The 25,348-nt window shown below is 37.0% G+C and overlaps 1 protein-coding gene and 1 long non-coding RNA gene across 10 annotated transcripts in view; both read right to left on the bottom strand.

Moving 5' to 3' along the window:
- The window catches only part of LOC136711465 (poly(rC)-binding protein 3), a 62,169-nt gene extending 56,808 nt beyond the window's left edge, over positions 1-5,361 (bottom strand). For all 9 annotated transcript variants that reach the window (XM_066687757.1, XM_066687758.1, XM_066687761.1 and 6 more), the window contains exons 1-2: positions 5,270-5,361; positions 4,367-4,500 (exon numbers count right to left, since the gene is read on the bottom strand). The gene's annotated coding sequence lies outside the window, so the exon portion shown is untranslated. The remainder of the gene's footprint in view (positions 1-4,366; positions 4,501-5,269) is intronic.
- A 408-nt stretch (positions 5,362-5,769) lies between these two features.
- On the bottom strand, positions 5,770-24,719 carry LOC136711764 (uncharacterized). Its single transcript, XR_010804773.1, has 3 exons — positions 24,279-24,719; positions 6,579-6,638; positions 5,770-5,859 (listed from the first exon to the last, which is right to left on the bottom strand). It is a non-coding gene; the product is annotated as an uncharacterized LOC136711764 (long non-coding RNA).
- Between the last annotated feature and the right edge of the window lie 629 nt (positions 24,720-25,348).

Here is a 25,348-nt window from a genome sequence, read left to right as displayed (position 1 = left end):
GAGTTTTATAATTCAGTAAGATCTTTGTAGCCTGTTTGGAGATGTATATGTGCCCTGTTGTTGTTTACTGTAGATTATCTGTCATAAAGAAAAGCCCAGAACGAGTCCAGCTGAGTTGTATAGACTGATCTTGTTTTTAAAGTGCACTTGGCTATCAAGGGAAGAATGCCCCTCTCCAAATAGCCATGTACATTGAAAGTGCCTTTATATGTCAGAAATAAAACCAACAAAACAACAACAACAACAACAACAACACTTGAGGCAGAAACGTGCAGTTGGTTCAAACCACAATTATGCCTTCCCCCAGTAAGTAAGTGATCATTGTATCTCTGAAATCCTTTGCAAACAAACCTCTTTCACTTAACATGGAAATAGATGGGAAAATAATAATTCCCTAATTGAACTGAATACTTTTACTCATAGTCTGTAACCCAGCCAGTCTTCCTTTAGTTGCTCATATACATTATTGTGCAGATAAGCTAATAGTAAATAAACTCACAATTGATTATACCCAAATGCGATTTTCTATAAATCTGCTTAATTTGCTACGTCTTCAGGAGCCAAAAAAAACCCAGCAACAACTATAATCGTGTCTTTTTCTCAGGCTTAAGCTTTCATTTTCTCGGTTTAACATTTTTAACTTAAACAAGTAAGAGATTACTGCAACATATAAATATTTTTTGTGTCTGTTAAAATTATACAAACCTTGAAAAACATAAGTTTCCATAATAATCGGATCAAACATTTCAGTGCACATATTGCAGCACTGTTGATCTTATTGCATTATATTGCTTCTGTGTTTAAAAAACAAACAAACATTATACTATGTACATGTTAGCAGTTACTTGTAACAGAAATGTTACTGTTTTTCTGAGGAGCAGTTACAAAACTTGCCTAAAGACATCACAGGAGTCAATAAATAATAATAATAATAATAATAATAATAATAATAATGGCAGCGATTTGAAATAATAACAGCTATTATCACCACTGAAGGAAGTAACTGCAGTGTGAATAGGAAGAGGAGGAGGAGGAGGAAAGATTATCTTTTGAAAGTTACTGGGCGTTGTGCGGTTTTTAATCCTCCAGTGCTTTTGAAATTTTCGGGTCAGCTCCTTTCGCATGCAATTTTCACTATTTCTATTCGGAGCATTAACTTCCATCTACTGCCAGTTTCTTTTGTGTGCGTTTTTCATCTGATTACTCCCACACAAAAATCTTCTGTACCATGGGCTGGCTTCAGATTGCTGAAAAATGGCTGATTCCTCATGTTGAGTAAACACAGGAAGACCACAGAAGGCTCTGAAGCAGTGCTGGGTTATGGGGACTTTTGTTTGTTAGTGTATTTCACTAGCTTCAGTGTTTGATTCAACACATAGTGATGACACCCCTGTAGGGACAGCAGCGCTGCAGGGGTTAATGCAGAAGGTGGAAAGCTATTGTGTCCTGTACGCAGCACACAGCAACACAGAAAGCGATAGTGTTTCTGTGTGTGTGTGTGTGAGTGTGTTTTATATGGACAGAGGCAATGTTTAATGTCCTGCCGAAGAGTCAGTCAGATTGAATCAGCTTCAAAGTGGATTATTAGTGGCATGGAAAGTGCTTAGAGGCAAAGCAGAGGGGAAAAAAAAAAAAAAAAGAAAGAAAAGAAAATATATATATAAATATATATATAATTTGCTATTTAACAACTACTACTCTTCTATTGATGTGCTTTAACTTAACCTGTCCCTTTTTATCTTAAATGACATAAATCTATATATATTAGACATACTTTTTTTTTTTTTTTTTTTTATTTGAACAGCACTCAAAGCAGTTTTTACCTGTTCTGATTACCAGATTACATATATATGGTTGCCATCTGACTATTAGTGATGGAAGTTTTTCCAATTAAACATATTTATCCAGAACAAACATTCTCAGCTTCAAATGGCTTTTGGAGATCTAATTAGTGGGTTACTATCCATTTACACAGTAAAATAGGTTACAACATATTTTCACAGTAAAAGCAAAGCATGTTTTCAAAAGTGTATGAATAAACACATTATTTTGCACTCAATTCATGACAAATTCAATGAAGCTAAAGTGCTATAGGAAACATTTTTTTTTGTTTGTTTGTTGTTTTACTGCTATTCTGCTTCGATTTAGCCAACAGATTTGAAGTCCCAGAAAAGGTAAAAATTAGACATGGCTGAAAATATGAGTGCTGTGATTCTGCTTCAGTTGAACTCATCTGAAAAATTTATAATGTGGGTGTGATAACATAAAATCTGGACCCTTGTATAATTTCTGACACAATATTCTTAATGTTTGTGGAAATGAATGGAAGCTTAGAGAGATATTGCTTCAAGAGACCAGTTTAGACAAAGGAAGAAGACAAAGCCGTGTAACATTCAATTGTAATGTAGCATCTGTTTTTGTTTGTTTTGTTTCAGCCATGTATCTCATAATTGACGACTCAATCTAAGGAGAGTTAAAAAGGCTGAAACAAAATAGTGAGGACACTAAAACAGCAATAAATGGCATATCTATAGCTATTATGTGGTGATTAAAATGTATGTTTCCTACTTGGATAAATCAATTAATAAATAAATGCATACATCCATATATAAGGGCTAATAGTATTAAAAATAATTAGTCACTGATTCACATTTATTTTAATTAAACCATTTGTATTTGTATAATATGAATGACCTAGAATGTAATGTGTTCTTGTAATTAACAGAAGCTGTTAATGTAATTAAATTTAAACAAATTATAATCACAGGAAATCCTTCTTATAACATTACATAATACACTTCCCAAGTTGATGGGGGCTTGGAAAGACAAACGGGCTTAATTGCTCAGAGCCTGGATATTTCAAAGCATGGAAATCATGTATTTAATGTCGAACGAAACAAAAAAAAAGTCTCACTGATGTATCGGGCTTCATCCGCTCTAAAAACTCAGCTATTATACAGAAACCTGACATATGCAAATGAGCCACTTTGACACAGACATATGCATCTGACAAAGAATTTGTGTAACCATACCAAGCACAGAACAAAGCAGTGTATTTTAGCTTGGCCTTAGGTACAACGCAGGGCCTGACACACAAGAAGAAGTGTTATACCATAGGGTAATACCAAATTATACCATCAATACATGGTGCACAAGTGTTACGGGGAAACGGAACAGTTCCAATATGTTTCCAGGTTCTAATATGAATTGGACTGTTCTGTCAGAACTACACTCATCATTTTGTACCTTTTGCCTTCTCTAGAACCTGATTTGTTGCACAACAGATTGGGCCAGAAAAGTTATTTTTAATCTGGAGTTCACAGCTCCTGTGCTGATTAAACCAAGGGGCTGCCTGTGAGCAAAAACTGCCAGTGCAGCAGAACTGGTTTTGATGACAAAGGACAAAAAAATCCCCTGGAGAGCTATGGAAACGGGTGGCAGAAACTTGGCCAATAGAGGAGAAATATCATATGGAAAATGATGGTTAAAACGGCAACACATGTAGAAGGGATTTAAACAAGCGGTGCAGTAATCGTGGTGCTGTGTGGCCATGAAGAAATGGTTATGAATTTTAAACCTTCCTTCAAAAATTTTAATAAATACAAATATTTATCAGGATTTTTATTTTGTATCCTTTCCGAAGTTTCCTTGTGGCACCTGCTGAGAATCATGGCATACAGAGGCCACCAGTATTGACAAAGGAAATTAAATAATGGAATTCTAGAATACATACATTGTCTAAGGTGAGATGGTTGCTTTGTGACACTCTGCAATATTGATGGAAACAGACAACTACCCCATTTCTACTGGCCATGTTGCAGGTGCACCTGAGCCACAGTGGAAACTCCTGGTCTCAAACAGCAACGCTGAGGTGTACCTAAACATGGCCAGTGGAAACGGGACAAACTTATAACCACAGTCACAAAGGTGTCCGTTTGAAAGACAGTGCCTGCTTTCTTAACTTGAACAGCCTGTGTAAATTGTAAAGTCTCACTTTGTCACGTTTATTACATGACTGAACCAATGTATTGGCGAATTTTACTTATTTTGGTTGGTCATCAAACAAAACATTATGAATTACATTATTTGACTGTACTTCACATGCATTCAATTTTTTCTGTGACAGATTTCTGCAATCAACCCACAACCATCAGCTTCCAAATGTTGTGAAAATGGATTTAAAAACCTGAAATATTTCTGTATTTCAGGTCACATCGCAGAAAAGTATCAGTGGTGTGAAAAATGTGTCTGTGGTGACATTTACCAGTGTGATCTACAAGGATTCACGTTTTGAATATCCGTGACTCTGAAGTACACAGAGTAGTATAAAAGAACCCATTAAAAGATGAATCATTAATTGACTTACCAATGTTGCACCAGGTTGCTAAGCTCTGAACATAAATGAGAATGTCTGGCAAGAAGTGGGGGCAATCACAGACTGGCTTTATTGATTAATGCATCAGCCTTTAGACTTCTTTCCAGGTTGATGTCCGGTCCATTCTGCAATGAGTCAAAAACATCCTGTCAATTGACCTCATTCCCAAAATGCAGCATCCTCTCAACTCAAATATGCACAGTGCGTCTACGATGATGTTGCTTTGCCAACCCACTCACTGTGTTGCACTTTAACTTACGCACATCACAAGAGATTTATCAGTGGTGAAATCCTTTTGTTGAAGCAGGATATTTTACCACCATCCACTGAGTATGAACTGACTAAATAGGAAAACACTGCCATGTTAAACGTGGTGCTGGTAGGTATGCTGGCTATGTAGAGGCCTGTAACTGAGGGGAAGTACTAAGCACTGTCTGGATGCTCTAAAATACTTGCAAGACAGATTTAGTACAGTGATTTCCAGATTATTGTATCATATTAACTTAGTTTCCCCATGTGCTGAGGCAGCTGTTAAGCAAGTTCATGTTTCACTTTTTTTAAATAAATATTTTCTTTAAATCCACCCAGCAATGTCAAACTACCATCGTTGAACATAATTAGCATTACTATTAAAGCTGAAGCAATACCTGCCCAACATTTAGTATGTTATTTGTGAGGATGCTGGCATAAATTAAAATATTAGCTATCAAGCTAAACAAAACCAAATGGATACTATAAATAGCAGGTAGCTTAAGAATAATGTTCATTTATGTTTTAGTTAGCTTTAACTTTCCATTAGTGGGGGTGCTGTTATACTCTGAAAGCATAACCGCTCCCATTCGGTAACAATGCCCAGCATAGTCCAAGAAAATTATATCACTGAGTGTTTCTAACCGAAGAGGGATCTCAAAGGTCTCTTGGGTTTTCTCTTCCAGGTCATGTGACCTTGTGCTGTCACCCTTCTAGAAGACTTTGGAAATTCTATATAGTTATACCTGGAAAGAGAAAGGCATTTAAAACTGTTTACAATTCAAATACTATTCCTGCACCCAGTCAGATGAGTGTATTGATTGCGATAGATAACATGCCTAATCTCTGAGTATTATTTATGTTTTACCTGAACAATTGTATCTCACTGCCAAGTTCCAGACACTAGTTTGTGAACATATTGTACTTAACACCCTGTGAAATAAGATGAAGAAAACAATTTTTTGACGGATAGAAATATAAATAAGCTATCAAGTTACAGCACTTACAATAAAACAAGATGGAAATTAACAAAACTCCTGATCAAAATGTTAACAATTAGCAAAGAATTTCCTCTAGTGTAGCTGGAGATTCTACATTATTTATTAATCTGGTAAGAAGTATTCAGCATTCTTAAAACATTATCTTTACATGGTGATGGAGTCGACTGCAAGATGTTATACATACCAGTGATGGATTAAAATATCAGCTGGATACTTGATTTACTGAATTGGTATCTGGAAGAAATAAAATAAAAGCTGTGGTTAACCAGAAACATATCAGTTCATTCGGACCTTCGACAATTGCACACATTCACAAAGACACCAGCAAATTAATAATTAGGATGCTTGTATCTGCTCAGCATTCTCAAACCACACTCCGCTACAGAACCAGGTATTTTCATATATAGCAAAGTTATTGAAGGAAGTATGAGGTCTATGGAGTCTACATGTTGCTAAAAGCAAATAGAAAGGGCAATTCTACATTTTTAAGCAAATTTGTTGCTTGCAACATTATCAAATTAGTTTGATTTTGTAGAAGCAAAATTACACAATATAATTTTTTAACCAATCCAAGTTGTGTGTCTACCTGCTTTGCTGTAAGAACATATGAATACAAATGGAACAGATAAGCTGGTGTCAGGACTGAGAGATTCTCCTCATCGATTTCTTTCATGGTGGATATATGTATTTGTACTTATAAGTTAGAGGCCTGTCAATAAGTAGGCCTATTAAAAGGTCTAATAATTATAATGCTACAAGGTGATTTGTTGCAGAATTTGTTTGATATTCTGTTTTAGTTTTTTTTTCTGGAATCATACGTTCTACTATGAATCCTGTAAAAGTGTTATCAAGATTCATCAATACACATTATTGCTTTTAAGTTCATACTTTGGACATACTTTTGCATATTACCAACTACAGTTACATTTCATAAGCTTTACACTAGTACTTACTTAAAATGAGATCTGCAAGTCTTTTGGTCTCAGTGCCAGTTCTGATCACAATAGGGACTTCTTTGCAAGAAAAGACAGACACAAAAATAAATAAGCAGACAAACAACAAGACACATTCATCTGTTTTTAATACAACTATCTTGTTTGGCATCTAGAGTTAAGTTTTGCAAACAATATTTCACAATATTCTTAATTATGGTAGTAATGGCAGCCTTTAAAATGTACTTAACCAGCTATTTTCATAGTAGGAAAGAACTGATGACAAAGGGAGGAAACTATTTTCTAAAAGTCTTAATAGAGATATTGCACTGTTAACACTTACATTTTAATGTTTTAAATTATATATATATATATATATATATATATATATATATATATATATATATATATATATATATATATATGGTATATGTATATATCAACTAATACACTATTGACAGTCAAGACATTAAAATATTACCTAGCCACTTGCAGCATTTAAGGAGATTACAAAGTTCAACCTGACTGAAGTGTTTTCAGAAAGTATAAAAACCAGGGTCAAAGAAAATGTAAGGATGAATGAGTGGTGGTTGTATGATGCAAGTTATTTTATTAGAATTTGTTCATATTTGAACTTGTTTATCTTTTGTAGCTTTATATATGTGTGTAATTTTAGGTTCTAATTATTAAATCTATCATTTTTAAAGCTTTGTAGTTTTATAATTGATACATTAACAGAAGAGGTATCACACATTTCTTTGCTTAGACAGGTTGAATATGATTTTGGGCAGGACTGGTTGCACAAACTAACACCCTGGACTGCGACTATTTGGTTACTTTAATGGATTTTCCACAGTATCACTCACAGGCTCACATTCGAACTATGGAAATCGTGTTGAAAAACTGTTAAAATTAAATCAATACAGGGTTCTTCTAGATTAACACAAAATCTGATTCTCATGACATGAAATATATTATAAATTGGCAAAGAGAACTAACATCGAGGTTGTGTTTAAAAGAAAACAAGAGAAACAATAGAACACATTTATTATAACTGTTTCTGGTGTAATAAATCTATATATATGTATAAATACATATATATAAACTTTCCCACATCAGCATGATCATATCGCCCTCTGTTGGTAAGTCTGTGTCATAGCATGATATCAGAGAAAAGGGATTTTTCACTGATAATTAGGCTTTGTAGAAATAGTCAACCTGCCTATGAAATGGACTTCATCCAGTTTTAAGAACATAACAAATGTGTGTATAAACAAATACATAAATTAATAATGAAAGCATAATCTTACTTAAGGAACTGTGTATTAAACACATCCAATTAAACACATTATCCAATTTCAAATCACCAGAAACAGGCAGTTTAAGCTTTCAAACCTGTTTGGATGTTTTCAGTATGATTTAAGAGCAGTCCCCAAGTATTCCAGGGGCAGAATCCCTGTGCACACAGAGCATTACAATTTAATTAATCTCGTAATAAACATGGCGGCTGCTATGATCTCTCATTCAGCATGGCTCAAATCGAAATTCCCAGAGGTGAAATTCTATTACAACATTGCATTAATTCAGCAAAACTCAACAGATGAATCAGACTATATGAATTTTTAATGATTTCTAAAAGCTAATGTGCTCTCTCTCTCTCTATTTCTCTCTCTATCTTCACCTTCACAAATTACTGCTTGACCCCTGTTCAAGGACTCACTTGATAAAATACAACTGCTACATTAAACACAGCTGTTGAGGTGCCGGTGGACCAGGAGGGAGCAGCAGAGGGATCCATTTCAGATGACATCTACACCATTACAAGTCCATCGTATTGAGAACTAGAGAAGCAGTCATACATCACGGTCTCTCGGCCTAGCTGAAAATGCTGAAATCCTTATTATGAATGAAATATGTTAATCACTTCTTGATGCCTGCACAACTGTGTTTGGTGCAATGAAGGCGATTCTGCCCTTATAACTTGAGTTAGTAATACCTCAAAACCAGCTGTACATGCTACCAGTAAACTCACACGAGGGAAATGGTTGTGTTGCACATTTTTGTAAATATTACATAAACCAAATGTACACAAGGCACGCAGCTCCTTCCTTCCAGCTACTGCATTAGTTCTGCTAAATAAAACAAGAAAGACAATACTTTAGAGAATGATTATATATTCAGCCGTTTCTTATCATGGACAGTATGAATTAAATACCACATTTTACCCCACAATTAGGAAGCCTTCTGTTGCATACTTAACGAGCATTAGACAGACCTACACAGAAAAAGAGATACCTCACATATTCTGATTTGAATCAGTATAAATGTGTCTGAAGTTCCACAACTAAAATAAATAAACACACCAAGATTTAAAAACATAATAATTATAAATATATGAAAAAGAGAGATAGATAGATATCATTTAGCAAAACAAATGTCAAGAAAAAATGGTGCTGGTTACAATCAAGATGTCTTATCTTATATGACATCCTTATATAGGGTGATTTACAGGTTGCATGAGCAATACAAAATTTAAATAATATGATACAGAATTAAATTAACTAGTTCACCTTTTGATTGAACTGCAGTTAGTAGTATTTGGAGAAACATATTACCTCTGAATTATGTATTATCACTGCATTATTTATATAATTAATATAAATTATATATTACAAGAATTTAAACCACTTGCTTCTCAACATTACACACACACACACACACACACAGACATATATATATATATATATATATATATATATATATATACACTCACCTAAAGGATTATTAGGAACACCATACTAATACTGTGTTTGACCCCCTTTCGCCTTCAGAACTGCCTTAATTCTACGTGGCATTGATTCAACAAGGTGCTGAAAGCATTCTTTAGAAATGTTGGCCCATATTGATAGGATAGCATCTTGCAGTTGATGGAGATTTGTGGGATGCACATCCAGGGCACGAAGCTCCCGTTCCACCACATCCCAAAGATGCTCTATTGGGTTGAGATCTGGTGACTGTGGGGGCCAGTTTAGTACAGTGAACTCATTGTCATGTTCAAGAAACCAATTTGAAATGATTCGACCTTTGTGACATGGTGCATTATCCTGCTGGAAGTAGCCATCAGAGGATGGTCATAAAGGGATGGACATGGTCAGAAACAATGCTCAGGTAGGCCGTGGCATTTAAACGATGCCCAATTGGCACTAAAGGGCCTAAAGTGTGCCAAGAAAACATCCCCCACACCATTACACCACCACCACCAGCCTGCACAGTGGTAACAAGGCATGATGGATCCAATTTCTCATTCTGTTTACGCCAAATTCTGACTCTACCATCTGAATGTCTCAACAGAAATCGAGACTCATCAGACCAGGCAACATTTTTCCAGTCTTCAACTGTCCAATTTTGGTGAGCTTGTGCAAATTGTAGCCTCTTTTTCCTATTTGTAGTGGAGATGAGTGGTACCCGGTGGGGTCTTCTGCTGTTGTAACCCATCCGCCTCAAGGTTGTACGTGTTGTGGCTTCACAAATGCTTTGCTGCATACCTCGGTTTGAACGAGTGGTTATTTCAGTCAAAGTTGCTCTTCTATCAGCTTGAATCAGTCGGCCCATTCTCCTCTGACCTCTAGCATCAACAAGGCATTTTCGCCCACAGGACTGCCGCATACTGGATGTTTTTCCCTTTTCACACCATTCTTTGTAAACCCTAGAAATGGTTGTGCGTGAAAATCCCAGTAACTGAGCAGATTGTGAAATACTCAGACCAGCCCGTCTGGCACCAACAACCATGCCACGCTCAAAATTGCTTAAATCACCTTTCTTTCCCATTCAGACATTCAGTTTGGAGTTCAGGAGATTGTCTTGACCAGGACAACACCCCTAAATGCATTGAAGCAACTGCCATGTGATTGGTTGGTTAGATAATTGCATTAATGAGAAATTGAACAGGTGTTCCTAATAATCCTTTAGGTGAGTGTATATATATATATATATATATATATATATATATATATATATATATATATATATATATCAGTATCATAAAAAGCATAAACTAAGAGGAACAAGCATAAAAGCTCTTTAATCCTCAACACATTTTTTAAATATTGTTTGTTTGTTTGTTTTTAGGTTAAAGTTTTCCAGAGACATGGCATTGTATTACTTTTCATGCTTGATCATGATTGAAAAAAGGAAGTCTTCAAGTAATAATCTGAGAATTACTTGAAATGTCCTGCCCTTGAGCGACTGAACCAGTCACTACAGAATAACCTCACAGCATATGAGTACCAAGGTCAATACAAACCAATATGTAATTGCCATAATCCTAATTATGTACTATGCATCATGTTTTAATATATGCAGATGACTTTAGGGGGAAGGGTTTAATATTTCTGACTCACTATGCTGCGTGAGACACCACTTGTTTACTACAAACCTCAACTGTACATGACATCTGATACTGCACTGCACTGTGCCTTATTGCTCTTCAATATATTTCTTTATTTACTTTTCTGAATAGCTACATGTGTATTCAATTTATAAGAGATGCCTTTATTGATTTGTAAATTATACCTATTTGTTTAAATGTGTACATGCAGAGACTGAGCCCAAGCAGGTTTTAATAGCTATAGAGTAATGCAACAATTACTGAAAATATTAAGTCATTCTTCACACTGTGGAATATTATAAGTACGATTACCAAAGAACGTAAGATTCATTTGGACCTCCACCATCTTACAAAGCCTTTTTTTAATCAAATGTTTTTTCATTCAATTCCAATTAGGCATTATTGAGGTTTTACAAAAAGCATGTCACTCAAAGCCAAGGAAAAGAATATTCACAACTTTCACTCAGTTAATGCTCAACCTCTGCAGCACTTTGTTGTCAAATGACATCTGCAATTTCACTTCTACAGTTTCACTTCTATACTGAATAAAAATATAAACCCAACATGCAACAATTTCCAAGATTTGACTGACTTACAGTTCATATAAGGAAATCAGTCAATTGAAAAAATGTAGTTAGGCCCTAATCTATGAATTTCAAGTCTCAAGTTTTCAGGGAGCGTCCACTTGAGATGTTGACTGTAGCAAGACCTTTGGTGAGGATGACAAGCACGCAGATGAGCTTTCTTTGGTTGTGAAAACCCACAGTTTCATCAGCTGTCCGGGGGCAGGTGAAGAAGCCGGATGTGGAGTCCTGGGCTGCCGTGGTTACAGGTTGTGAGGCCGGTTGGACGTACTGCCAAATTCTCTGAAACGAAGTAGGTGTCTTATGGTAGAGAAATGAACATTCAATTCTCTGGCAACAGCTCTGGAGGACATTCCAGCAATCAGCATGGCAATCGCACGCTCCCTCAAAACATCTGTGGCATTTTATCATGTTCCAAGCGTATTCTGTAGGCTGCATGTCTGCCGATCACACTGGCAAGGAATTGCTTACTATCCAAGTCTAATGGTGGTGATCCTTGCTCAATGAGGGCTGTCATTAACCAAAACAAAATATTGCACCCACTGAAACCAACTTAAGATCACACTACTGGAGAAGCCATTTCATCTCAGTATCTAGAGCCATCCTGCACGGAACTGAAGCTCATCCTGCACCATCTCCCCCCCACCCCTCTAACATGTTCAGATGTTGGTTTCAAAACTCTGGTGAGGAATATAAGGGGTATGATCATCATTACCTGTAGTGCAATGCAGCAAGGAACATTGATTACATTGTCCCCTGACTTTCGGTGTAATGAAAACGGGATGTGGATTTGTCAGCGAGGGAACTGGTGTTCTGTCATTTGTTTACCCCCATAATGATTCCTAGCCCTGTAAAGTATCTGTATGTGATGGAGGTGTCATATACTCATCTGTGAACAATCAGAGTAGAAATTCTAACCCCTGTTACATACTGGAGGTCATGGCTCAGTCACACAGCAATTTCAAAAGACCAGCAATGTGACTGAAGATGAATATGGCAATCTTCCAGAGAGGTTTTGATTGCTCTGCATCGCCACTCATCTTGGGACTTTACCACTGGACTGGTATTCGCTGAATGTATCTCACTTTGGGGAATATTCAATAACTGAGTGGAAATTGTCAAGCATCCTCTGATCAGTTATCACTGTTCATTCCACCATTCAATAAATTCATGGCTGAAAATTAACCAAGCCCTTTAATTTGCTCATTTGAAATCCCAATCTGATCTTGTGTACATAGATCAATACATTAAAAACAACATTGCCTCCTGAAAGGTGATAATTATAAAATTGCCCGAATAGGTATCATATGAAGTACAATTGAAACACAAATTGTTGACTACTGAAATACAATTTAAGAAAAACACCAGCAATACAAGGTACACATCACAATTCATGCCTGCATTGAAGAGATTATCTGTGTTACCTGTCCTGTAAATGCTTACAATTTGTTACCAAAACTAACCCTGCAGCATCTGACCAGGAAGTCATTGATTCAATGTTCAGAGACACTTGGATGAAACACTGTAGTCCTCACAGATTATAGAAATCTCATCTCAGCTCTTCTACATCACAGGCTTAAGTGAAAAGGAAGCTGGTGGATGTAGTCATTAATTTCACAGTGTGCTTTGAAGGCTTTTAAACTGTAATTGCAGTTTCAGCATTAGACAGCAAGAAGACCGGTCACAAGTCTGTGAAGACGGATTAAACCAAAAATAACTGAGCAGCACTTTAGTTTAAAAAAAAAAAAAAAAAAGATCTGAGAGGGCATCATAGAAAACATAAAAAGATCATTTTTTATTCTTCTTCTTTATTCAATACTTCTACTAGTGAGCGTTGCCATGGATTAATCCCTCAAAATTACACTATTTCAAAAGTAAGAGAAACGCAGCAGAACTTGGCATAAACGTAAAATGTCTAAATGTACGGTAGATTAATGCATTTTAACTTTATTGATGGGAAAAGTCAGCTGAGTATGGGAGAGATATTAAAGGACCAAAAGCAACTAAAGATATTTATTTAGACTTTACATGTGTAATCGTTTTAGCAGAATAATACAAATTCACAGAATCCACTTTTTATGACAACAACAATGATTTTGCCTGCCTGTAGCATTAACATATGAATAAAAAAAAAGCCCTAATGCTTATGCTGCTGCACATTTATGGCTAAACTCTTTTAAATAAGCTGTTTGTTTAAAAGCCAAATATAAATAAAATTTGTTTTAAATTGCCATCACAAAGGAGACACCTCGTAAATGTGCCATTGAAATCCACCTGTATTATACACTACTATGCTGTTTTCAAATACACCTTTGTTACAATCTGGGACTCACTGTGGATTTGCTGCAATGAACATCCAACATCCGTCTACCCTATTACTCTTGCATGTGACATTGAACCAGGACATATTTATGCTTGGAGAGTCATTCTTTTTGCCAGCTAATCAAAATGTGCTTTATATTGGGTGTGTTTGGGCTGTATTAAGCTGTAAAACTAAAAGAAAAAACTGCAAAAGCTCTAGCTCAAAGAAATAGGGCCTGCAGCTCCAGTTTACAAAGCACATGAGCATCACAGTAAGTTTGGCAGCAAAGTTGGAAACATTTAATCACGAGCCACAGCTTCTGTACTTATACAAAGGGAGTATTAGCACTGAATACACAAAAAATCTGCAGTTAATGTAGTAGACTAATCAAGTCAGCAGAAACTGACGAAAAAAGTGCATTACCAAAGCCTGCTGGATTATAAAGTGTAGCTTTATTTAGCTGAGATACAGCTACTATTTAAGACACTTCTCTGGGTAAAAATTGAGTTTGTGATGGACAATGCTTTTTAAAAGACCTTGGTTAATCTGACCCTAACCTGATCTAAATACAAATTTACTATTTTTTTCATTTCAAAGCTACAGAAAGTTTAATTGGTATTCTGTTCATACAAATCTCAAACATGTGGGTAAAGAATGTGCAGAGAGTAGTCCTGCTGAGGGAAACAGATGCCTTTTGCTCATTACCACGTTTTGCAACATTATTACAATTTTACATTGATATATAGTAAGCGTACAGCTCCTGCACACAAACATCAGGCAGTTCATTTTCTTTTTACAGTGACAACTTCCCACCATTGCCTCCTGACTCAAAGGAAGCTGCCTTTCAAGTCAGGGAACGGGAGGCCTTTGTGTTAGTTTAAGCTGGAGAAAAAGAAGTCTGCATAAGGCAATCTGATCTCATGAATGTATTTGCTGAAGCAGCCACATTAACAATGAAGCGCTGGCACGCAGACACACGTTGAGTCTTGCATTTCTTGCCCTGCTGGTTATTGACCCAGAAACCCGAAACCCTCCGAGACCTCAAACCTTTCTTTAAATTGATCAGTTATACGATCTTGATAGCACGTATTGGAAATGGTAGGGGAGAGAGAAATGCGTCCGTTTATCAAAGGAAGGGGGTATATATTATGTCTTGTTCTTTATTTCCCTGGTGCTGATATCATTTTGTAAGCTTTTGAAACTTTCTTTCCAGAATGTATTTGGAATTTCTTTATGTCTCAGCATCAGAGGCTGCCCGAAAAAACTTGACAAACAGCAGGCTTCCCGTAACTGCATGAAAACTAATTTCAGAGCTGCACAGCCTGCATAAAGGGAGCAGTAAAGCATAGCATTTGATACATAAATATGTCTCTTGGTCTACAGTGACTCAAACATTGACACATTTAGTGTTTTATTTGATTGAATGATAACTTTTTAGAACAGATAACACAATGATTTGGAATTTCCACGGCCTATAAATACACTGATTTAGTATTTTTTAGCTCTACTCCCAAACAGGGCTCAAAATCCATCAAGTCTAGTTACCATCATGTTTTATTATAAGAGGTATACTGATGGATGTTGGTAAACTGCAGGTCCTAAAAGTAACCAAGAACATTAATTCAACCCTTTAACCAGAAAGAACAACTTTCAAAGCCATTTTTTAAATATCCAAATAAAGCTAAACTAAAAAGTTAAATTATGTTTAAGTAAAAATCATAAATGTACTAATACATATAAATATTTCCAAGGTGAGCATCTATTTACTTTTACAGAAACAGATGGTAACTGATAACTGATCCTGATAACAAGCTTCAGAGATCCCAACCGTAGATCCAAATCTTGAGTCTGAAATTACCCAGTTTGGGTAAATAATCGCAATACACAGCAATCCTGCAGTGACCTGCATGTAATACAGCTAAAGCCTTTTGCAAATCAATACAGTATACTTCCAGGTAATATCACAAACCAGCAATCATTTGTAGTTTTAATAATGAATGCTGTGTGTAATTTTATTTTTAAACATCTTGACCTTCCCATGAGAGACTTGCATACTGCACAGAAAAAACAACAGCAAGTATAGGAGGTTGGGTTACAGCATCCCCTCATACCAGTGACCAATGGAGAAAAGCATCCATAAATCGGTCTTGAGAGAACAGTTTCATTACCACACCGGGGTTGAAGCATTAAAAGAACAAAACCCTACAAACTAAATGTGATAAAATGGAAAATAAACTGCATCATTTAAACACCTCTGTCTACGGTGCCTATAACTTGAAAGTTTAAACGGTCTGCCTCCTTGTGATACTGTGACATTAAAACACTTTGATGATTTAAAGTCTTTAATCCCACAAAAAGGTCTTTTGAAAATTCAAAGGCATGCCCTAGATTTAAATATCACTCCTGTTTCTCTTTAAGAAGGATAAATAGCTTTTCTTCGACTACTTCTGAGGCTTCGGGAATAATTAAATCGGTGACACGCTTTTATATGTTTTGCTCCCGTGAAGAGTGACAAGTGACAACAATAACAACAACAAAGCTCAGGGTAGCAAACGTAAAGCTGTGTGGGATAAATATTTGTACGGTAAATAGTATGCTCCTCGTATTTGCTAGTATTAGACTCATTCTGAACGTGTGGTTTGAAATGTGGATTGCAAGAGGAAGGGTTTTCCGATTTGCACTGACCTTTTCACATTATTAAGAAGCAAGAAATCTGGAGCTTTCTTTGTCAAAAAGTTCAGTGTAATATTTTTTGAGGATACATACAGTGAGGGAAAAAAGTATTAGATCCCCTGCTGATTTTGTACGTTTGCCCACTGACAAAGAAATGATCAGTCTATAATTTTAATGGTAGGTGTATTTTAACAGTGAGAGACAGAATAACAACCAAAAAATGCAGAAAAACGGATTTCAAAAAAGTTATAAATTGATTTGCATGTTAATGAGGGAAATAAGTATCAATCAGCAAGATTTCTGGCTCCCAGGTGTCTTTTATACAGGTAACGAGCTGAGATTAGGAGCACTCTCTTAAAAGACACCTGTCCACAGAAGCAATCAATCAATCAGATTCCAAACTCTCCACCATGGCCAAGACCAAAGAGCTGTCCAAGGATGTCAGGGACAAGATTGTAGACCTACACAAGGCTGGAATGGGCTACAAGACCATCGCCAAGCAGCTTGGTGAGAAGGTGACAACAGTTGGTGCGATTATTCGCAAATGGAAGAAACACAAAATAACTGTCAGTCTCCCTCGGTCTGGGGCTCCATGCAAGATCTCACCTCGTGGAGTTTCAATGATCATGAGAACGGTGAGGAATCAGCCCAGAACTACACGGGAGGATCTTGTTAATGATCTCAAGGCAGCTGGGACCATAATCACCAAGAAAACAAATGGTAACACACTACGCCGTTAAGGACTGAAATCCTGCAGCGCCCGCAAGGTCCCCCTGCTCAAGAAAGCACATGTACAGGCCCATCTGAAGTTTGCCAATGAACATCTGAATGATTCAGAGGAGAACTGGGTGAAAGTGTTGTGGTCAGATGTGACCAAAATTGAGCTCTTTGGCATCAACTCAACTCGCCGTGTTTGGAGGAGGAGGAATGCTGCCTATGACCCCAAGAACACCATCCCCACTGTCAAACATGGAGGTGGAAACATTATGCTTTGGGGGTGTTTTTCTGCTAAGGGGACAGGACAACTGGACCGCATCAAAGGGACGATGGACGGGGCCATGTACCATCAAATCCTGGGTGAGAACCTCCTTCCCTCAGCCAGGGCATTGAAAATGGGTCGTGGATGGGTATTCCAGCATGACAATGACCCAAATCACACAGCCAAGGCAACAAAGGAGTGGCTCAAGAAGAAGCACATTAAGGTCCTGGAGTGGTCTAGCCAGTCTCCAGACCTTAATCCCATAGAAAATCTGTGGAGGGAGTTGAAGGTTCAAGTTGCCAAACATCAGCCTCGCAACCTTAATGACTTGGAGAGGATCTGCAAAGAGGAGTGGGACAAAATCCCTCCTGAGATGTGTGCAAACCTGGTGGCCAACTACAAGAAACGTCTGACCTCTGTGATTGCCAACAAGGGTTTTGCCACCAAGTACTAAGTCGAAGGGGTCAAATACTTATTTCCCTCATTAACTTGCAAATCAATTTATAACTTTTTTGAAATGCGTTTTTCTGGATTTTTTGGTTGTTATTCTGTCTCTCACTGTTAAAATACACCTACCATTAAAATTATAGACTGATCTTTTATTTGTCAGTGGGGAAACGTACAAAATCAGCAGGGGATCAAATACTTTTTCCCCTCACTGTATATATAAAATACTTAAAAGTGGGCCATGCATTTAAAATGTAGATTTCTTATTGTTGTACAAGTGGTAGACAATTGATGGAATTCAGCACAAGCTAGGTATCTCAGTGAAGTTACATTACAAGTACTGTACTGCTAGAATGACTTATTTGAAAAGGCACCTCCTCTATCCAAACTGCTGGTCTGATACATTTTTCTTTCATCCAAACACTTCTAATCAACATTTTAGTAAACCAGAGGCATTCTGGAGAATTCAAGAATAAATTGAAGTGAAGCTTATGTTGAGAAGAATGTCACACTTAGTTTTCTCCAGTTCTGGTGCACTTGAGGGACAGGCTTGGAGGCCTCTGTCTAGAAGGTCAAGTTTGGTCACAAAGGAACTTTCCAGCACAATAATATCTGAGTCGCACATCTTAAACACAATCTTGAGATCCAAATCTATGGTCTGGACTAAACAAATGCAACCCAAGTCATGCAACAAAGAGACGTTGGAGAGGTTCAGAGTGCAAGGGGGTCAAATATCCCCCACGAGAAGGTGCTGGAAGGCTGCAGGAAGCACCTTTTCCATGTTTTCAATGCTAATCACTTTTGTACTGATTGTCAGGGTCTAACTGAATTTAAACTTTGCATATTTTTGACTGATATATTGCTGATGCATAAACTATTAATTGTTATAGAACTCTTTACTTTCTGATTGATTTGTATATAACAATACCAAGTGTACAACTGAATTTTCTTATAAGATCAGCTTTCAGTTACACCTCAAAAAGGGCACTCGGCATACATCTGGAGTCTGGAGTTTTGAATGTTTGGGCAAATGTATTCTATTGTACAGTTTACAGTGAGACATGAATCACATCGGTCTATATCTCCAATCTTAAAATGCAGCAGAGAAGAGGGGAACAAAAATAGCTCACTTTACAAGCTAAAAAGATATATTTGGATTTTAGGTTTGGACTTCTTTCCTACCGTTTCTATATCCGCTTAAGAATATCGCACATAACTTGCTGACTTTGCTTTGCAAAAGCTTTAGTAACTGGAGTGCAGATGTTTCTTCCCCCCCCTTTCTTTGAAACCCAATACATTGTAATATATGTATTTGAATATATTAGTGATCTCAGACCCTGAATAGTCCAATTCTAGCATCCAGGTAATTAGTACTGGGTTACACACACAGTATGGGAAATGTCAAGCAAGCACATTTGTAAAGGAAAGGGTACATCCAAAAGCCTATTTAAAGGTTTTGAAGCTATCAAGGTAAACCTGTAATGCATACTTGAAATGCACAAACATTCAATGTTCAGAATCAGTTTCTGAAAAATATCCCCTCCAAGTCACAAACCCTTGATGGTGAAAGTCAATATTCTGGATTGTTAAGTAGCAAATTGATATTGAAGATTCCCCCCCACAAGATTAAACTTGAATGTTGTATTGTCTCTGCACAAACAAAGGTAGACAGTACAGAAAGCTGGAAGGCTGGAAGGATCTAAAGCACATGGCTGGATATAGGCAACATTACTTCTGAATCTACTGGTAGCAGTGTGCTCACCGTGTTTCTGTCTGTTTGCAGGTTGATGTAGTAAGAGGATGTGTAGAAAATTGCATATTAAACACATCGAGATAATCCACAGTAGTGACAGTAATCATTTAGCAGAACTGTCATTGAAACAGTCTTACAGGGTTCACTGCAGTCACATAAAACAAGTCTGCAGTTTCACAAGGAGGTTCAGAGATTTGCTAAGACACAACATGTCAGCCCAGTTTTGGCTTTTTCTTTATAGTTTGTACTGTAACTTTACATAAACATAAACATGCCTATGCTTTGCAGAAATTGTTGTATTGGTTTACTTCTCAGATGAAGAAATGTATACCATGTATACATCCTACCATATTTAAAATTAAAAATAAATAAAAATATTATTACAGACAGTGGTGTTTTACCTGTCAACAATTGAGCTAAGTCTCAAAAACACTGTGGAATTGTCCATTTGTTTAGACATGGTGTGATGCATTCCTACTCAGAGAAAGAGTGAAAATAATACACATGGGAAATGAAGAAGGATGCACTCCTATGAAAGAGCAGGTTAATTACATGTCACGTTCACAGATCAGAGATTGAAAATGACATTGTTTGAACAGAGCTGAAATGATTCTTGCTTCCAGCATTCTCGGAATTGGATCCTCAGAATTCGGAAGCATTGTGTTGAGTTTCTACCTTTACCATCTTCACTTATTTTGCCTATCTGAGTAAGGAAGAGAAAGTGTGTATCACCCAGCTGCTAAGGCTTATTTTAAGAGGCTTGGATAATCAGTTGTTAAGCTGTCAGGTCTCTGTAACCACCTTCTGTATGCAATGAACACTTGTGTGCATTTAATCAACTATAAATGCAGCAGCTCGAAGGAGCCCAATCGAGGTGTGTGAAGTGTGTTGTTGTTTTTTACATGCGTAAAGCAGAAGTCTTCACCTTAAGGGTTACAGTCTAGCATCATGAATTATAGTAATTGTTCTAATTTAGGCAAATGATTAAAATGCGCTATATATGCTTTGCCACCAGTCTATTCAGCTTGCATCTATATTGATTATTATTATTATTACGATAACTATTTAAAAATTGAAAAGGATTGTTCTGAACTGATTGTTCTGAGGTTGCTCAGACTGATGATTCTTAACAACATTACAGAAGCAGACATTCACCATTTATAACCTGTCCCAAAAATCCCAGCGGAGATCCATCCCTGCAGTAATCAAGATCTCGAGTCTTATTACAGTAACTGGGCAGATTTAATTAACCTTGCAGAGGCACCATTCAGAGGCTTGCACAGCAACCAAAGTTTTTCATATCGTGGTGCCAATAACTCTCTTCGGCATCAGTTTTCAGAAGGTACTGCATTCTGTTTCAGCCCGGGAACCCTTTTCATTCGGTTATGAGTTATGACTGGGTGGAGGTTTTTAAGTGCAGGCAGCATGGAGAAGATTTGTTTTCCAATCAGGCCAGGGCAGGAGATAGGAATAAAAAAATTTAAACAGAGCACTTGGGAGACTTGCTTGTGACTAATAGCTTTTCTGATATGGAACGTGCTGGAGAAGTAAATATTCTCTTTGTCTCTTTCCCATTACAACAAAACTGATTACACAGCCTGGAAGTAAGACAGGGTGGAATTGACGATTTCTAAATCAGGATCAAAGGGGGAAAAGCAACTAACTGTTAATGCAACAAGACATCACCTGTTTTCTGGGCATAGAGGCCAGCAACAAAGACTTAGGGTGTGTTGTATATCAAGATTCAATGTGGATTAGGCTTTATCATGGATCTTAGCATTTATTCGAGATTTACCAGTTGAATACATGTAATTCGATTGGTTCACTTAAACTAATTTCAATAAATGTTCCTGTTCTATGTATATTCATTTATGTCATGTTTTTGAAAGTTTAGTTTTTGCATGGTCTGTGCACCTATAACTTGAAATTGTTTTAAGCAAAGGGCCCCTCTTTGCTTTCGATTGTTCACCTAACCATTCGGCCAAAAAAATTAACGATTCAAACGGATGTAAACAAAGAAATACAAAAAAATCTATGAGGTCTGAAAAGTGCTCTCCAAGCAAATTACAGTCAGTTGTGGAATTTCACTACTGTAGCAACACTGAAATGTTAAACAGCCTGCAAATACTGCGATCAAATGTTAGGTGGTAGAGCATCTAACTGGAAATTATCAGTTTTGAAACAAAAAAAAGGACAGTTCTTTATCTGAGCTGTAATGTACATAGTATTCATTAATAGTTAATACTTAAGAATATAGCAAGGCCTCCTTAAAAACTAAAAATGTAGATTCTACTTTTGACATATGCCATCACTTCAAATTTAAATTCTATTAGATGTCTTCCTAATTTCCACTATTCGGATATTATGAAATATTAAATATGGATTGAACAAGAAGACTGGGCGCTTTAATGGAGATTCAGGAACATTGTCTGAAAAGAATGAATGAAAAGATGCAATATGCCAAAACATTTTAGGAATGCACACAAACACTTCTTCGTCTGAAAGATTGAATTGTTACTTGCAAATTGAATGAGGTACGACACATACAAGGGAACGTCTTCTACTACAATGACATGAATGTCTAACAAGATGACACTTATAGCTCCATAGAGGGGAGATAAGATCATATCTAAAATTGTTTGAAGAGTAAGTGACAAATTACAAAAAGCATAATGTTTCTCACTTGTCTGTTCGGCTGTGCGGCAGTGTCTGTTTTGTTTTTTATTCTTGTACAGTCAGCGTACCCCCCACTGTCTCTTTATAACACCTTTAGGATGAATGATTAAAAATAAAAAAGTACTCCTCTCTTATTATACTGCTATGTCTGGGACAGCTATTGAAATTGTATGTCAGCAGTGTGGAGTGATAAAAAGACAGACAGGTATACATTATTGCTAAACTATTCAGGAGGGAAATCTAGTAATAAGTGAGGGTGGTGCAATAGAAGGGGTCAATTTTCTGAGAAATTACTTTTCACTTCCCTATGACATCATGGTGGCTGTTTACCCTGTATTACCCATTGAGGGCTGTGCGCAATAATAACCAGCATGCTCTTGCTGTAGTTTGATTTAGTTTTTGTTTTGCTCTGGAAGGAGTCATGTGACACACCAGAAGCACATGCCATGCCACTGTACTAAAAGCACAGCGTATCAGTGGGGACCATAAAAACCAGACTGAAACAAGCACATTCTTTCATGGAGAAAAACCTAAAAACAATAACATTTCCAGGATGATTAGTACAAGACTTATGAATTACAGGTTTGTCTCTGAAACCACTGTTACAAAAGATGGTTTTAGATAATGTTGTCTTTTCCAGACTACAGGTGCTTGTTTTTACTCTTATAGTAGCAGCAGCTGCAATAATGTGTACATACTGGCACCTTTTTGAAAGAAAATAAAAGAAACCCATTCACCTGTCAACCTGAGGAGTTTGCTGTTACACAAGCCCAGTGTTCTCAAGATTAGTAGCACTGCAAAGCAAAACTGTTTAAATGTCATTTCATCACACTCTTGGAATAGCCTCCCAATATTGATTTCAAAGCATCTGGACTTTTACTGAAGTCGGGCAACCCATCCAGAAAAGCCTCTTCTAATCATCTAATCATTTTATGCAGTTCTGCGCCCAAGGAATGAAAAAACAATCATGTCACGGAGCAGCCGAATAGATTTTAAACCCACAGAAAGCTGTCACTAGTACCATATAAACACTCCTTGTACCTTGAAAACACAGACTTCCTAGTACGTTATCACTACCCACGGAGTTCAACAGGAACAATAGCAGAGCCAGCAGGTGTTTCTGTACAAGCTGGCCCAGTAATATGTAGAAACAAAATCACAGATAGCTGGATTTAACTAACAAGATGTTGATGCACAGAGACCACGGTTGGGTTTTTGCTCCACAGCTAAAAAGCTCTCAAACTCTCCTGGATACAGCCTGATCCAGAAATGCAAGCCTTCAAATGACTGGGCTGGAGTTTGGAGTGAGCCTTGATGTACAAATATGAGCAACTGGTTTCACAAATTATAATTACTTCAGTTATAAAGCACACTAATGAAGTTTAAGGCTCTATACATTCAGTAGATGGCTTATTTTCTCAGAGTATTCTTTTCAGAGAAGAAGGCTATGTTGACAAATGTTAAAACTGTAATTACTATAATAAAAACAGCAAATGTATTTGTTCAAACTAGTATTAGTCCAGTAATCCAGTACGTTTCAATAAGATAGACTGAGTAGATCTCCATTTTTAATACTTGATTAACAAAATAAACCTCAATATTACTTTTATTCACTGAAACAATGACCAACAAATAACAAATAACAAGCAGCTGAAATTAAAACATATTTCTCATAAAATTCAAACAAATGGCAAAAACATAATATTCTTTAAAAAACTATGCTTGACAAAGACAATCCTGCATCTGTAGATATGAAAGATAGTTTTCCTAACTCCCTTATGAGGGGACCACCTGGAAGGAGCTCTTGCTTTTGCCTGGACAGGACATCTGCTACTGATAAAAAAGCAAGGAAAACTGATAGTGTCTTTAGTGCAGTTTGTATTTTCTTAAGAGTGGTGCAGGCACATTTAAAACTCTTACCTGGTCAGTAGATAAGGCAGGATGGACAATTAAGGAGAGTCCTAAGGATTGTGGGTGGAGGGTCCGGGGAGGTTCGGGTTGGTCCAGTTTGAGATGGGTTGGTCCGGGAGGGAGGTAGGATTGACAAGGAGCAGGGAAATGGGGAAAGCCTGAGGGGGGAGATGAGATGCTGCTCTCCTCTTTCTCTCTCTCACTCTCAGAGGCAGACACCAATACCTGCAGTCACTCAAATAATGGGAGAGAACGAGCACACACATGCAGTCCAGCACTGGGAGGAAAGAGAACAGCTCCCCTCCCACTCTCACCCAGGAGCCAATGGGAAGCAACCAAACAGGGCCTCCGGCAACAAATCAGGGGAGAGGTTGTCAGTGCCATGGCCCAGCCAATAAGTGCAATTGCTCAGATCCAATCGGAATAATTAGTCAAGGAGCAGCACGGATCTTCATCCTGAAGGACAGACAAACTGGTGCACTTAGCCAATAAGTGTGATTTAAGACTGCAACCGACATTAGCGTAATTAGATTCAGAAGCACTTAACCCAGCACAATAACTGGGGATAATAGCGCTCTGCATGCCTTGCTGCAGAACTGCTGAAATCCTGCTTGGAATTTTTTTTAGAGCAGTACAAAGCAGTTTAGCAGGCTTCTGTGCAAATAGCATGCTCTGTTTATACAGAAATAAACTGTCACTTGACTAGACGTAATAGGCATTAGTAACTGAGCTGCAATTGTGTCATATTTATACCAAAAGATTGCTCCTTGAAAGACAGAATTCAGGGATTATTGGTTATTAATACAGGATGATAGTATTTAGAAGTCTATTATGTGTACGTAGCTTTCTTATTTAAACATCCTATGATCTAATAGGTGAGATCAATAATACTATATTGATTTGGATTTGATAAATGATCAGCGATGCTGAGAAAATGAAAACTGAACATTTCAATAAACTAAACACTCAACATGTTACTACTACTACAACAGATGATAATAGATTAATCATATTGTTGATATTATACTAATAGTATGTATATGTATTATTATTATTATTTGTGTTCAATATACCTTATG

This window comes from Amia ocellicauda, chromosome 16 (assembly GCF_036373705.1).
Source record: "Amia ocellicauda isolate fAmiCal2 chromosome 16, fAmiCal2.hap1, whole genome shotgun sequence".
Classification (NCBI taxonomy): Eukaryota; Metazoa; Chordata; class Actinopteri; order Amiiformes; family Amiidae; genus Amia; species Amia ocellicauda.
The sequence above is the reverse complement of the archived record's forward strand: the minus strand, read 5'-3'. Positions and strand labels throughout refer to the sequence as shown.